Source organism: Chenopodium album, chromosome 6 (genome assembly GCF_948465745.1).
Source record: "Chenopodium album chromosome 6, dcCheAlbu1.1, whole genome shotgun sequence".
NCBI classification, from domain to species: Eukaryota; Viridiplantae; Streptophyta; class Magnoliopsida; order Caryophyllales; family Amaranthaceae; genus Chenopodium; species Chenopodium album.
In genome coordinates this window covers 68,280,582-68,293,977 of record NC_137839.1, presented here as the reverse complement: position 1 = coordinate 68,293,977, position 13,396 = coordinate 68,280,582, and positions in this window count along the sequence as shown.

Genomic DNA, 13,396 nt, shown 5'->3' with positions numbered 1-13,396 from the left:
AAGAGCTTTCCAACGATATATTATAAGCCCAATTCCGATGAATATTGAGGAAGTTATGGCCAATTTACTAAACTGGGGCCGGTTTGAGCCTTATATGCGGCCCAATGATCTAGGGGAGGGCTTAATATAGATTTATCATTCCTAATGCAATTAGAAATGGTTTTAGTCTTCTAGATTCTTCTAGAAGGTTCTTTTCATTCCTAATTCAATTAGCATTGATAAATTGACTTTTGTTGACTTTTCAGAGTTTTAATTAAGATCAAAGAACATTTTTGAGGAAAATATGATTTTATCCTCCTGTACGGCAATTTTTATCTGATTTTAAGAAAACGCGTGAATTTCTGAATCAGCGCCAAACGCCAGCTGTAGCGCCAAAAGCGCTACAGCTGGCGCTAGCATTGGCGCCTAGCGCTAATGTTGGCGCTAATTCAATTTTATGTGCGCCAGACTCTGTTTTGATATTTTATCTTTTTGGCTGATTTTCTCTATAAATAACGTGCTAAAAACTTCGTTTTCGATAGCCAGTTCTCTTCTACAATCTACCAACTCTCATCAAGATTCTCTTGATTACTCTCTCTCTCTCTCTCTTTTCTAAACTAGCTTCTCTCAAACAAAATTCTGTATTCATTAGATCTAGAAACACCTAGCATAATTCGAAGTTGCCTTCGCCCTAGACGTGAAAGGTTTAATTTCTGAGGGTTTGGTCCCAAATCTCTCTTTCAATTATTTAATTTAATTGTTTTGTTTATTATTTTCCTTGAAGTTACTAACGTGTGTATTTTGTTATTAGAAAGAGGTACGAGGCATCAAAGTAAGTACTTTAATGGTTTTTATTGATGTTATGATATAGAGTTCATGCTTAGACTGTTATTTTGATTCTTAGTATCATGTCTAGGGTAACTTTAATATTAAATATGATTGTTACGATGCCTTTTATGTTCTTCCTAATATTTATTATTGTTAGTATCATGTTAGGGTTAAAGATTTGATTTTTATTGTTAGTGACATGCTAGGGTTTGTTATTAATCTTGTTAGTATCATGCCTAGGATCTTGCTATTATTATTATGCTTTAACATGATTATTATTATGATTATGATTTTTATGATTATTATTATTATGATGATTATTTTTATGTTGCTTGATATATATTTTTATTGCTTGATCACACCTTTATGCATGTTTAAAGGGAATCTATACTTGTTATCACGCTTATATAAGATAATTAATAATCTTGTTTAGGGTTAATATGATTATAATTCAAGTGATCGCCAATAATAGATTTATTTGTGTATTGAATTCAACCAACATAGATTAAACAGGTTTAGGGTTAATCCTATTTGTTGTATGTTAGTCAGAAAGCGCACATGAATACTATCAGAATAAAGTAAAGGCCTATTATTAGGGCAGGTTCAATCTCTTTTAGGTTGGATTTGTACCTTCATCCCCGAACCCTTATTTGGTTCAAGACCTTATGGAGTTGACGATCTCTTGGATCGTTAAGAGGTGTAACCTTCACCCTGTGAACGGTTTACAAGTTCCTAAAAAAACTTGTTGGCGACTCTTTTGCTCTATCTTCTTCCCTTTTGGACGCCACCGTACTTTAGTGTATGATCACAGTGGGGTTCAAGCTAGGGGATTAACGCTTGAAATATTCCCTACAATTACCTATGATCGAATTTTCATACAATAAGAGCCATCATGCGAGTATAGGAATGGCACCTTATGAAGCATTGTATGGGAGAAAATGTAGGAGTCCCTTGTGTTTGATTGATCTCAGTGAGTCTTTGACTTTGGGGCCAAAAATGATTGAAGAAACAACCAAGCAAGTTAGGCTTATCCAGGTAAATATGAAGGCAGCTCGGGATCGACAAAAGTCATATGCAGACCAGAATAGGAGAATAGTGGAATTTGAAGTTGGGGAAAAAGCCTTACTTAAGGTTTCACCTACCAAGGGAGTAATGCGGTTTGGTAGAAAAGGGAAGTTGAGTCCTAGATACATTGGCCCGTATGAGGTATTGAAGAGAGTTGGAGAGGTGGCATATCAACTAGCCTTACCCATGGAGTTAGCCAATGTTCATAATGTTTTTCATGTTTCCCAACTCCAAAAGTATGTTCATGACCCTACCCATGTTATCCAGCCCGAGACTATTGAGCTAGATGAGACCTTAACTTTCGAAGAACGTCCTGTGAAAATTCTCGACACCAAAACGAGAAGTACTCGAAATAAGGCGGTAAAGTTAGTTAAAGTGTTATGGTCTAATCAGAATTCTTAAGAAGTGACTTGGGAAGCGGAACATGATATGAAAAAGCGTTACCCGGAACTTTTTGAGCAGGTATGCTAAGTTTCGAGGTCGAAACTCTTAAAGGGGGGTAGAATGTAATACTAACTTAGCCTTTACCATCGCGTGAGCCTTATTTGAGAGCTAGCTTTAAAGTTCAAGGACGAACTTTCGTTTTAAGGGGGAGTAGATGTAATACCCCAATTTTCTAGTAAGTATAAACTTTAAATTTATAATTTACTTTTTTTCAAATATATATATATTAATATTTTTTTTTTCTATTTTTGGATTTAAAAAAATAATAATAATAGGTGTAGCAGTAACACTCCCAGAGTTCGATGGTTGGGTTTTTGAAAGTTAAAGGTTACTCTTATTGTTTTTTAAAAGACTCTAATTTTGGGGGTGTTACATAGTAGAACTTCTGGTGGCGATGGTTGAAGATGCAGCAGTAGCGAAGGCAGCAGCTACGACGATTTTGACCATTGAGTCTCTAGAATTGATTGAAAAAAAATAAAGATTAAGAGAAGAAATTAGAAAATAATCCCATGAATTTTTATTTATCCATGCCCAAAGAATTAGGATTTAGAGAGAATTGCAAGATAATCCCATTATACTAACCAAAAAAATGAATCAATAAATGAAGTTCCCAAACTTTTGTTCATCCCCAAATTGAATAAGAAAATCCACCCACCTTGACTTTAATGATGATGGACTATGAATAATGACATTTAAAGAATGAATTAAAGAAGTTTGATTTTAATTTTTATGCCTGATCTAAAGCAATGGAGGAAACCATACTTTGATTTGAACGACATGAGAAAGAGCAGAAGAAATGGAAGTAAGTTTTTTTTTTTATTTAAAAAAAGACAGTATTAGGTGGATTTCCTAACTGCTACTTCAAGTAGCGGTTTTGCCAAAAAAAACAACGAAAATAAATCTAATTGAAGCGGTGACGTGGACGATAGGTTGGAGATTTATAAAAATAAAAAATAATAATAATAATAATAATAAGCAAAGGTAATTACGGAAGGGAGGTACTAAATGTGGGTACCAAATCATCTAAATGCAGAGCAAAAGATTTTTTTATGAAAAAATAGATTTCAAATCTTATCCTTTTGATTAACGATAATCTTTCAAGGGTTCCAACCCATAAATTATTTTAATCATTATTCACTCCAGATTTTCAGTATGCATTTTCAATTTTTTTATAACCACTTTCATCCTTCTTTAATACAATGTTAATATTACCTTGTTACATTGATGGAAGATTTTCTCGAAAAGATTAATGAAAGGTAATGAATTGCATGCATTATAACAATACTTTCAAGACCTGCATCTACCTACCGGATTAAACTATCGGGGCTCTAAGTGGCCTACCAGATCAATTTCCATGGCTCTAAGATACCTACTGGATGATGTTTTTGAGACCTTTAGCTACCTACTGGTTGGTGTTACCGGTAGTCATGGAAAATACCTTTGTCAATTTTGGGGTAACATGATACATATCAAAATGTAATGAACCAATTAAATGGCACTTTTTTTATGAACTAGGCATATACCTAATTATGAAACAATAACTACAATCTGTTAAATTAATCGATTAAGCAACCAAAAATGTTTAAGAGATGAATATAGAAGTTGTTTGTAAGATTATATTAGACATTTTGGAAAAGGGGAAGAGTGAAGAATCAATTAGTGAAATGAAAGCATTGATTTCACTGAGAATATTTTTGTTAAATACCGCCAACAACTTTTATCAAAACCGCCAACATTTAAAGTGAATGGACATCAATAGCCTTACTATACCCCCACCCATCTTCTTTTTTCTCTTTTTTTTCTCCCTCATCACCCACAAGGCCACAACCACCACTTCCCAACCATCATCAATCACAATAGCAACTGTAAGTCGGAGAAGAAGAGAAGCGTCGGGCCCAGCAGTGGCAGCGATCTCAGGTAAGGAACTGGTATCATAGTGGTTTTACCCCCGATTTGTTTCAAGAAAATATCCGTCGCTCACAATCGACAATAGAATGATAATTATTTACTGATGAAATATCGAATTGGAAGAAGCAACACAATTAAATTACTGTAGAAATTCTTAACAAAAACCTTATCTACTGATTTGGATATTGTAGGGAATATTTCAAGCATTACCCCAAACTTGAACCCCACTGTGATCATACACTAAAGTACGGTGGCATCCAAAGGGAAAGAAGATAGAGCAAAAGAGTCGCCAACAAGTTTTAGGAACTTGTAAACCGTTCACGAGGTGAAGGTTACACCCCTTAACGATCCAGGAGATCGTTAACTCCAATAGGCCTGGAACCATGACCGGTAGTTCAGGGATGAAGATACAAATCCAACCTAAAAGAGATTGAACCTGCCCTAATAATAGGCCTCTACTTTATTCTGATCGTATTCATGTGCGCTTTCTGACTAACATGCAATCAATAAGTTTAACCCTAAACCTGTTTATCTATGTTGGTTGAATATTAATGCACAAATAAAACTATTATTGGCGATCACTTGAATTATAATCAAATTAACCCTAAACAAGATTATTAATTATTTTATTAAGCGTGATTACAAGTACCAATTCCCTTTAAACATGCATAAAAGGTGTGATCAAGCAATAAATAATCATCAAGCAACGTAATAATAACAATAACCATAATAATAATAACAATAATAATATTCATAAACATGTTATAGCATAATAATAGTAAGATCCTAGGTATGATACTAACAAGATTAATAACAAACCCTAGCATGTCACTAAGCATTAAAAATCAAAGCTTTAACCCTAACATGATACTAATATGAATATTAGGAAGGAACATAGGAAGCATCATACTTTTAATCATACTTGATATTAAAGTTACCCTAAACATGATACTAAGAAGATCAAAACACCCTAACATGACGCTAGGATTCATAATAACAACCTATAAGCATGATTTCTACATCATAATAACAATGTAAACAAATTAAAGCACTTACTTGGATGCCTCGTACCTCTTTCTAATAACAAAATACACACGTTAGTAAATTCAAGGAAAATAATAAATCAAACAATTAAATTAAATAATAATTGAAAGAGAGATTTGGGACCAAGAAATTAAAACCTTTCACGTCTAGGGCGAAGGCAACTTCGAACTTGGCTAGGTGTTTCTAGATCTTGTGAATGCGGAATTTTGTATGCAAAAGGGTTGTTTTAGAAAAGAGAAAGACAGAGAGAGTAATCAAGAGATTCTTGATGAAAGTTGGTGAGAATTAGTTATTGTTGAGAATTGATGATTGTAGATGATTCAAAACGGAGGTTTTAGGAGGCTATTTATAGAGAAAATCAGTCGGATGGATAAAAAAACAAATTAGAGTTTCGACGAGAATAAAACTCGATTAGCGCCAGACGTTGGTCATTAGCGCCAGGTGCCAAGCCTTAGCGCCAAGCGCTAATGCTTGTCGTCATGCGCTAATAATCAGTTTCACGCGTTTTTTGTTTTTATCATATCTTTTGATTAGAAAGTCCAAATAAGGCATATAATATGTCGTTGGAAAGATCTTGAAATCTACTTTCCAACCCAATAAGAATCAGATTATAATCTTTTGTAGATAAAAATATATGGCTGAAATAGTGGAAGGGTGTTAGTTTTGGATAAAGTTTTGTATTCCATTCATATCTTTTTCGTTATAGAACGGATTTAATATTATAATATATCATTGGAAAGATAATTTCAAGATCTATCCAACCATATAAAATTTGGATAAATATTATGAGGCATGAAAATAAAATCTGAATATATTCCACTTCGTACAAAACAAGGATTCTAAAAAGGAGTAGTTTTTTTCAATTTCAAACTCTTTAAAACATAATTATCAATCCTAACTCCATTAGGATTTAAAAGAACCTTCTAGAGTATTCTAGAAGACTATAATCAATCCTAATAGCTTTAGGAATGATAATTAATAATAGGCCCTCCTCTAAATCATTGGGCCGCATATAAAAACCAAATCGGGCCCAGTTTAGTATTTTGGCCATAATTTCCTCATTATTCATCGGAATTTGGCTTATAATATATCGTTGGAAAGGTATTTTCCAGCCCTATCCAACTAAACCATTATTGGACCCTTATCATTGACCAAACTAAATTGGAATTCACGTTTTTCATAAATAAGGTAAGAAAAGAAATATTTTCAAAAACAGAAAGAAGAGATATTTTAATAAAAACATCCTCATCACTAGACTTTTCACACTTTTGCTTTGTTCGATAATCAAATGACATGAAAGGTACTCATCACTGGGTTTGTTTTTGGGGAGACACATTTGGGTGTCTACAGATATCAACCCAAATTGGGCGTTGATTGTGTTCAAAATGTTCGAGTCAACTGAAAATTCCCTTATTGAAGAAAAATAGCAAAATTCTGCAAAACATGAACAAGTATAAGCACGTTTATTATTATGATGAACTACAGTACACTATTGAAATTATTAAGAGCAGCCATATTATTTATACATCTTTCTCATATAAACTTATTTATACACCTATATAGTCAATCACTTCTTTAAGCAACATGTCTTCATGAGCTACTGTTCTGTATGCGTAGCTAATTGTGCTGATTTGAAGCAAAGCCTCCCTCAAAACCGATTAAACACCATGGTAATCGGTTTTTGCACGCCGGTCAACCGTGGTCAATCGGCGTGCAAAACCGGTCACCCGGGACGATAACCGGTTTTGGACGTCGATTACCGTGGTCAAACGGCGCTAGAAATCGATTACCGTCTTGGGTGACCGGTTTTGAGCGCCGGTTGTGCTGGTCGCCAAAATTAAAAAAACCACCTTCCCGCTCGACAAGGGAAAGTGGTGGGTCGTCATTTCCCAATCATTGATGATTGCTCTTAATTTTGGCACCTCTTACTTTCTTGGTTGTCGTGGGCGGTGATGGTGCGGCGGGTGGTGGTAGTTGTGGGCGGTGATAGAGCAGTGGGTAGTGGTGGTCGTGGTTGTGGTGGCGTGGGTAGTGGTGGCAATGGTGGTTGCTTTGTGGTGGTTGACTATTGAGTTTGAGACATAATGGACTTATGAGAGAGAAAGCAAAGTGTGGATAAGTAAGGGTAATTTTGTCCCTTCATCACTTTTGTTGGCGGTTTGATAAAAAACGTCGGCGGTATTTAGCAATCCACTTTTTATTTATATGTTTTTAATCTTTTTCTACATTTAGATTATTTTGTATTGCATTTAGTACTTGTGTTAAAGAATTACAACTCTCCCAACATTATTTAGGGAAAGCACTCAAGGATTATTATTTTAATTCCCTTATGTCGTTTATGCCATTTATTATTTTATACGTTCTTTTTAATTAGTTTAATTTTCTCTCTAGCCCTAGTTTTTCATGGACAACTCCATGGATTCTTCCATGGATTTTTCCTTGAATTTGTTACCTTAATTTGATGAATACGTTCTTTGTGGTGGTTGACTATTGAGTTTGATATATGCGATAGATTTACCACAGTACAAGATCTATTCAACAATCGTATTTTTGATGAAGGAAACCTAATTTGATTCAATTTTATGTATTTGTTGATTTAAATTTCATTTATAGATGTATGTCGTATGGCTTTTGATTAATGATTTGTTTTGTTTAAAAAAAAAAGGAAAAATTGCAAGAAACCACCTTTTATAACACTTTTTTAATTTTGTGAAAAAATACCTTATATAAATTTTCCTATGGAAGCACACCTAGAACCACCTTTTTTTTTTTTTTTTTTTTTTTTTTTTGCAAAATAACACCTTAACCCGGTTCCTGGTGTTTGACTTGGTTTTCCGGCGTTGACTTTGCACATGTGGGTCATGTGATTTCATAAAACCAGCTTCCTTTATATTTTTCCCCTTTCCCTCACCAACACCACCACCACCTCACTGCCACCCCAGGCTGCACAAGAACGGGTACTAACACGGATACGAGTATGATACGAATACAAGAAAACGCCTATCTTAAAATAAGAGACACGAGCATGGGATGTTAAAATTCATATAATATATTTCAAAAAAAAAATTAACCATATATTTGTCATGTCGTCCTCTTATTAGATCATACTATATATGAAGGCACTCACCCTTATTTATCTTACTTTACTTAAATTTTCTAATTAAAAAATGTTGAACAACTCATAAAATTGTAGGATACGGTCCGAGACGTGTCCCACAAGTATCAATGTCTGACACGGTATTCGACACGGACACGACATTTGGATGAAGTGTCCATGTAACCTAGCTAGTGGCACCCTCACCAACGCCATCTCACCCAATAAATCTACTCCCATGAAAATTCCATCCTCACCCCCTTCCTCCATTAAAGCCCAATATAGCAAGCACATACAAAAAAATAAAATAAATAAAAAAAATAAATAAATAAATCAAAGATCACATTGGTGGGTATACTAAACACATTGGTCCTTTGAAATTATTGTTAATTCCATCCTAAACACATTGGTGGGAAAAAATCAGTACCAAAATAGTAATCCTAATTCCCAATTACAAACCTTAATTTATGAAAATTTGAAAACCCAACTAAATTAATAACCAATTTCATTAAATAAAACAACTTACTAACCTCGAAATTAGGTTAATTGCAACAATTTGAGCTCAACAATGGAGTTTCCTTCTTCAATTGAGAGTAATTGAGGCTTGGTTGGAAGAACAGAGGAGAGAGATAGTTCAATTGGAGGGAAAAGGGGGGGGGGGGGAATTAAGAAAGAGGGGTTTTGACCGGACCACATGAGGATCAATGCCTGAAAACCAAGTCAAACACCGGAAACCAGATTAAGGTATTACTTTGCAAAAAAAAAATATAAAAAAGTGATTTTAGGTGTGTTTTTACAAGAAAAATTTTCTAAGGTGTTTTTTCACAAAAAAAATAAAAAAATAAAAAATTGTACTCATTTTTTTATTTATAATGAACATCAAGTCGTCAACACCTACCTTCACTTATATGAAAGGGTTAACCACAATTAGTCAAAATTATACCATTAGAGATTGTTACAAATGTCAAACAAGAGGTTTTTTATTTTTATTTTTAGGAAATTTTGTGTAGAACTACCCTAAAGATAGGGTCATTTGTGAACAATTATCCATTTTTTTATTTGCTTAGAACTACCCGCAAGTTTGGAAAAGTTTGTGTAGCACTACCCACTAACGTTTTTCGTCCAATTAAAACGTTATTTTGGCCCAAGTTTTCACTTTTTCAATTACAATGGCCAATTAATGCTAACATAAGCAAAAAAAACCCCCAATTCAATTAAACCCCCAAACCTTAGAAATTAAAATCCCCAAATAATACTACACTCATGAACCCTAAAATGAATTATGATTAAAACCCTATATATTAGGTTAATTAAAGTAGATTAAAACCTTTATACAAATTGGGAGAGTTAATTGGGTGGCAAAAGTGAAAAAAATGAGCTCCGATTACGTCTTAATTAGACGGAAAATGTTAATGGGTAGTGATACTCAAATGTTTTCAAACTTGTGGGTAGTTCTAAACAAATAAAAAAAATGGGTAGTTGTTCACAAATGACCCTATCTTTAAGGTAGTTCTACACAAAATTTCCTTATTTTTATTTTGCCACTTGTACTGTTAATGCTTTGTCATTATTCAATTTTTTTTCTAATTCAAAGCTAAGTGTTTTTTCATTTCTCAACTATTATGTGGCCCAAACGTTGTACTGGGTTGTTACTTTTAATTACACCTTGTGATTATATGTACATAATAATTTTTTTTTTTTTGAAGGAATATGTACATAATATTTATGTTGTCTTTTATTCTTTTTTAATTAGTCTTTGTGATTTGCCATTATATACTACCTCCGTTAACTAGCAACAAAGGAATATTTTGTATCTCACAAATAATACCCCTTTGTTGCAAATAATAGTTAACGGAGGTAGTACACTTATTTTCATATTTATAGTATGATTGATGATTGGCTTAGATGATTAAATAAACATCCTTTTTATAAGATGCTGGATGTTCAAAGTACGGCGAACGTATAAGTTAGAGGTTTAATCCCTACTAGTGACAGTTTATGGGATGAGAGTCTCTTCTTACCTTCTAGAATATGTTATATACACCCAGGTGCACCGTAATCAAAATAAAAAACAATAATCAAAATCAGATTAAAATATCCATGGTGTATGGTACATTATTCGGGTGTATATAACAAGATCTCCTTACCTTCCCACTCTCCCAAATTGTTTAGCCCACTAACCAAGACAATCTATATATCATACTTCCTCCGTTCTTTTTTACTTGACCCGCTTTGACTTTTACACTATTCATCTCATCCTTTGACCGTATTTTGTTTATGATATATAAGCAAAAACATATTCATGTGTGATCTTTATGAATTCGTCTCAATAAATACTTCTATAATATATAACTTTTATAATATATTATGGAGAATTAAAGTTATTAATCATTAAAATTTTGCATTGACAAACGTGATAAAAGAAATCGGTCAAGTAAAAAAGAACAAGGAAATATGATTTATAAAAAAATTATATTCCGTGACAGTTAACATGAGTCAAGCATGCAAATAGTGACTAAGTTTTTGCATTTTTCACCTTTTGGGGACTCACTTTTTTTTCTTCACCTTCTGGGGACTCGAGTCACTTTTCCAGCCATTTGACCACACTTGGGTATCATTAACTCACTATTAACCACATATGCAATAAAAAAAAAGTAAAAACATTTACAACTTTGATTATCCCAAAAAATAGAGAGTCATTATTAAAAGGCAAATGCTAACGAATGCCCCCGAGACGTTGGATAAGCTAGCTAAAAGTACAAAAAATTAAAGTAAAAAATTAACATTAATTACACCGATCGACGTGTGATTTTTGTCATGCTCTCCCAAATTAATAACACTTTAGGTGATATTTTAAATGTTTATCCAACGCCCCGAGGGTGTTCGTTAGCAAGATTCTAATTAAAACTAGCCTCTCACCTTTATTCATTAGCCATCACCAACCAGAAAATTGTTCTTCGGGTTCTTTATCAACTACGGTGGCATTTTTTTTTTTTTTTTTTTTTTGGGAGTAGCTCGACTTTTTTATCTCCAATCCTTGGCATGCAATATTTTCTCAAACTACCAGTTGCTAGTAAATTACTTTATAAAAGTTGTTAAATTAACATGCTCAATTTTTTTTGTAATTAATGAGTTCAGTATATCTTATTCTGAAATTTAACTCAACTAGTCGTTGGAGCACGCGCGTTGCGCGTGCCCCTCCCCCCCCCCCCCCCCCCCCGACGGCAGGATAAGCAATATTCGTTGACTTGTATTTCAATTGCGGTATTTGTGTTTTTTTTATAGTATGAGATTATATAATTTTAGTCATTAGTGCTAGTGTTGTTATTGCGAAGTTTGTACCGCATAACATTGTGGAAAAGTAAGGTTTTTTTGGCTATTTGTGTATATCTAAATTATACGTTTCAATTGAACGTAAGGGATTCAGTGTGCTACAATTATACTGTGTCTAAAATAGACATGAGAAAGCTTTTACTCGTATTTACCATACGTGTGGTTAAATATCATGTTGAAAATAAAGTGCTATAGGAATTCGTATAGGAAAATAAAGCTTTTGCTCGATGGTTGGATAAGTACGTCTCGCGAATTCATATGGTTTATGTAGCATGCGTAGTAATACAAAATATTGCGTTATAAAAAGAGCGCGTTGCATTCCATAAATCTCAAATTTATTTAATCATCTATACTACTCTAAAAGTAACTCACTGAATTAGATTAGCGAAAGGAATTCATTTATTAATAATCTAAAATAATTAAATTAAGAATCATTATTAAGTTGTAGATAAACATCAAATGTAATAACCTTCCCGTGCTTAAGCTTTAGCACAGCGCCTTCATTAATCTGCACTTCATAATCTTCAATCAATTTATCAACACCTTTTCTGATAAAACATCTTATGATTTTATTTTCACAAATGTGGACCTTCAACTCAGCCTCAAAAGTTGTATCATAAAGACGTAGAAGGACCTTAGTCGTTTCTGCAAGGTTTTGAAAATGCTTCCGGGCAAAATCTAACGGGACATTCTACATTAAAAACAAAGGGAAAAAAAAATTAAAACAAGGCAAAAAAAAATATAATAGACAAATAAAGACATTTTCGATCTGAATAAATCAATATGAACAGACATACTATGATTCCTTGCGAGTGATATGATTCAGAGAATACAAACTGAAAGTTTCGCCTTTTCAATTTTGTTGAAATAGTATTTGCCCAAGAATTTGCTTCAATCATCATTGTCGAACAGCCTTTAATCAATTAACAAACCCCAACTGTCTAGCCCGTAATGAAGTAGTTCTAGGTGTAGTAAAGCGGAGCTAAGTAATGCTGTAATGATGTATTCTGTGTTGCTTATATAGTATGTAGTAGGCTATTAGGCCTCGTTTGTGGCTGAACTTTTATATAAAGCATCAGTAGCTTATTTAACTGAAGGTATATTAGATTGGTTTTTGCACATGGCTTTTATATATGTTTGTAAGCCCTAATACACTGTCCATTGTAGAAACTTTCTTGTTCAGTCATAAGCTGAAGCTGAATTGTTTTTCCCTTAACTGTCTTCTGCTCTTTGATTAAGACTGTCACTCTGTTACTTTATATTTTCGTGTATATGCCTTACTATATTAGAATGCATTTTCAATAGTGATAGGGAGAAGGCCTTGCAGTTTCATATCATATCAATATATTTCGTGGTAAGGAAGGGATAGCATTTGAGCTTAGTATAGACAGGGGAATAGTTTCAGATTGGAAACTGGTTTATGTAGAAGAAAGGTGAATACCTCTTACATCAAGATAGACTGATTTCTTGCCCTGTAGAGAAATAATAGCTTTCTTGTTTTTGGTTTATCTTAGCTTTTTACCAAAAGGACCATGGATAGTATAATAATCAAGGCTAAACTAATATACTTAAAAAATTGTCTCTCATGAACAGAAGTTGAACATGCTGTAGTTTTCTTTTTTTTTGTTCTAAAACCTCAAGTTATAATCTAAAGAGTGTATATAACTTGGTAGGTGTTCAGATGTTTAAAAGGGGAACAAT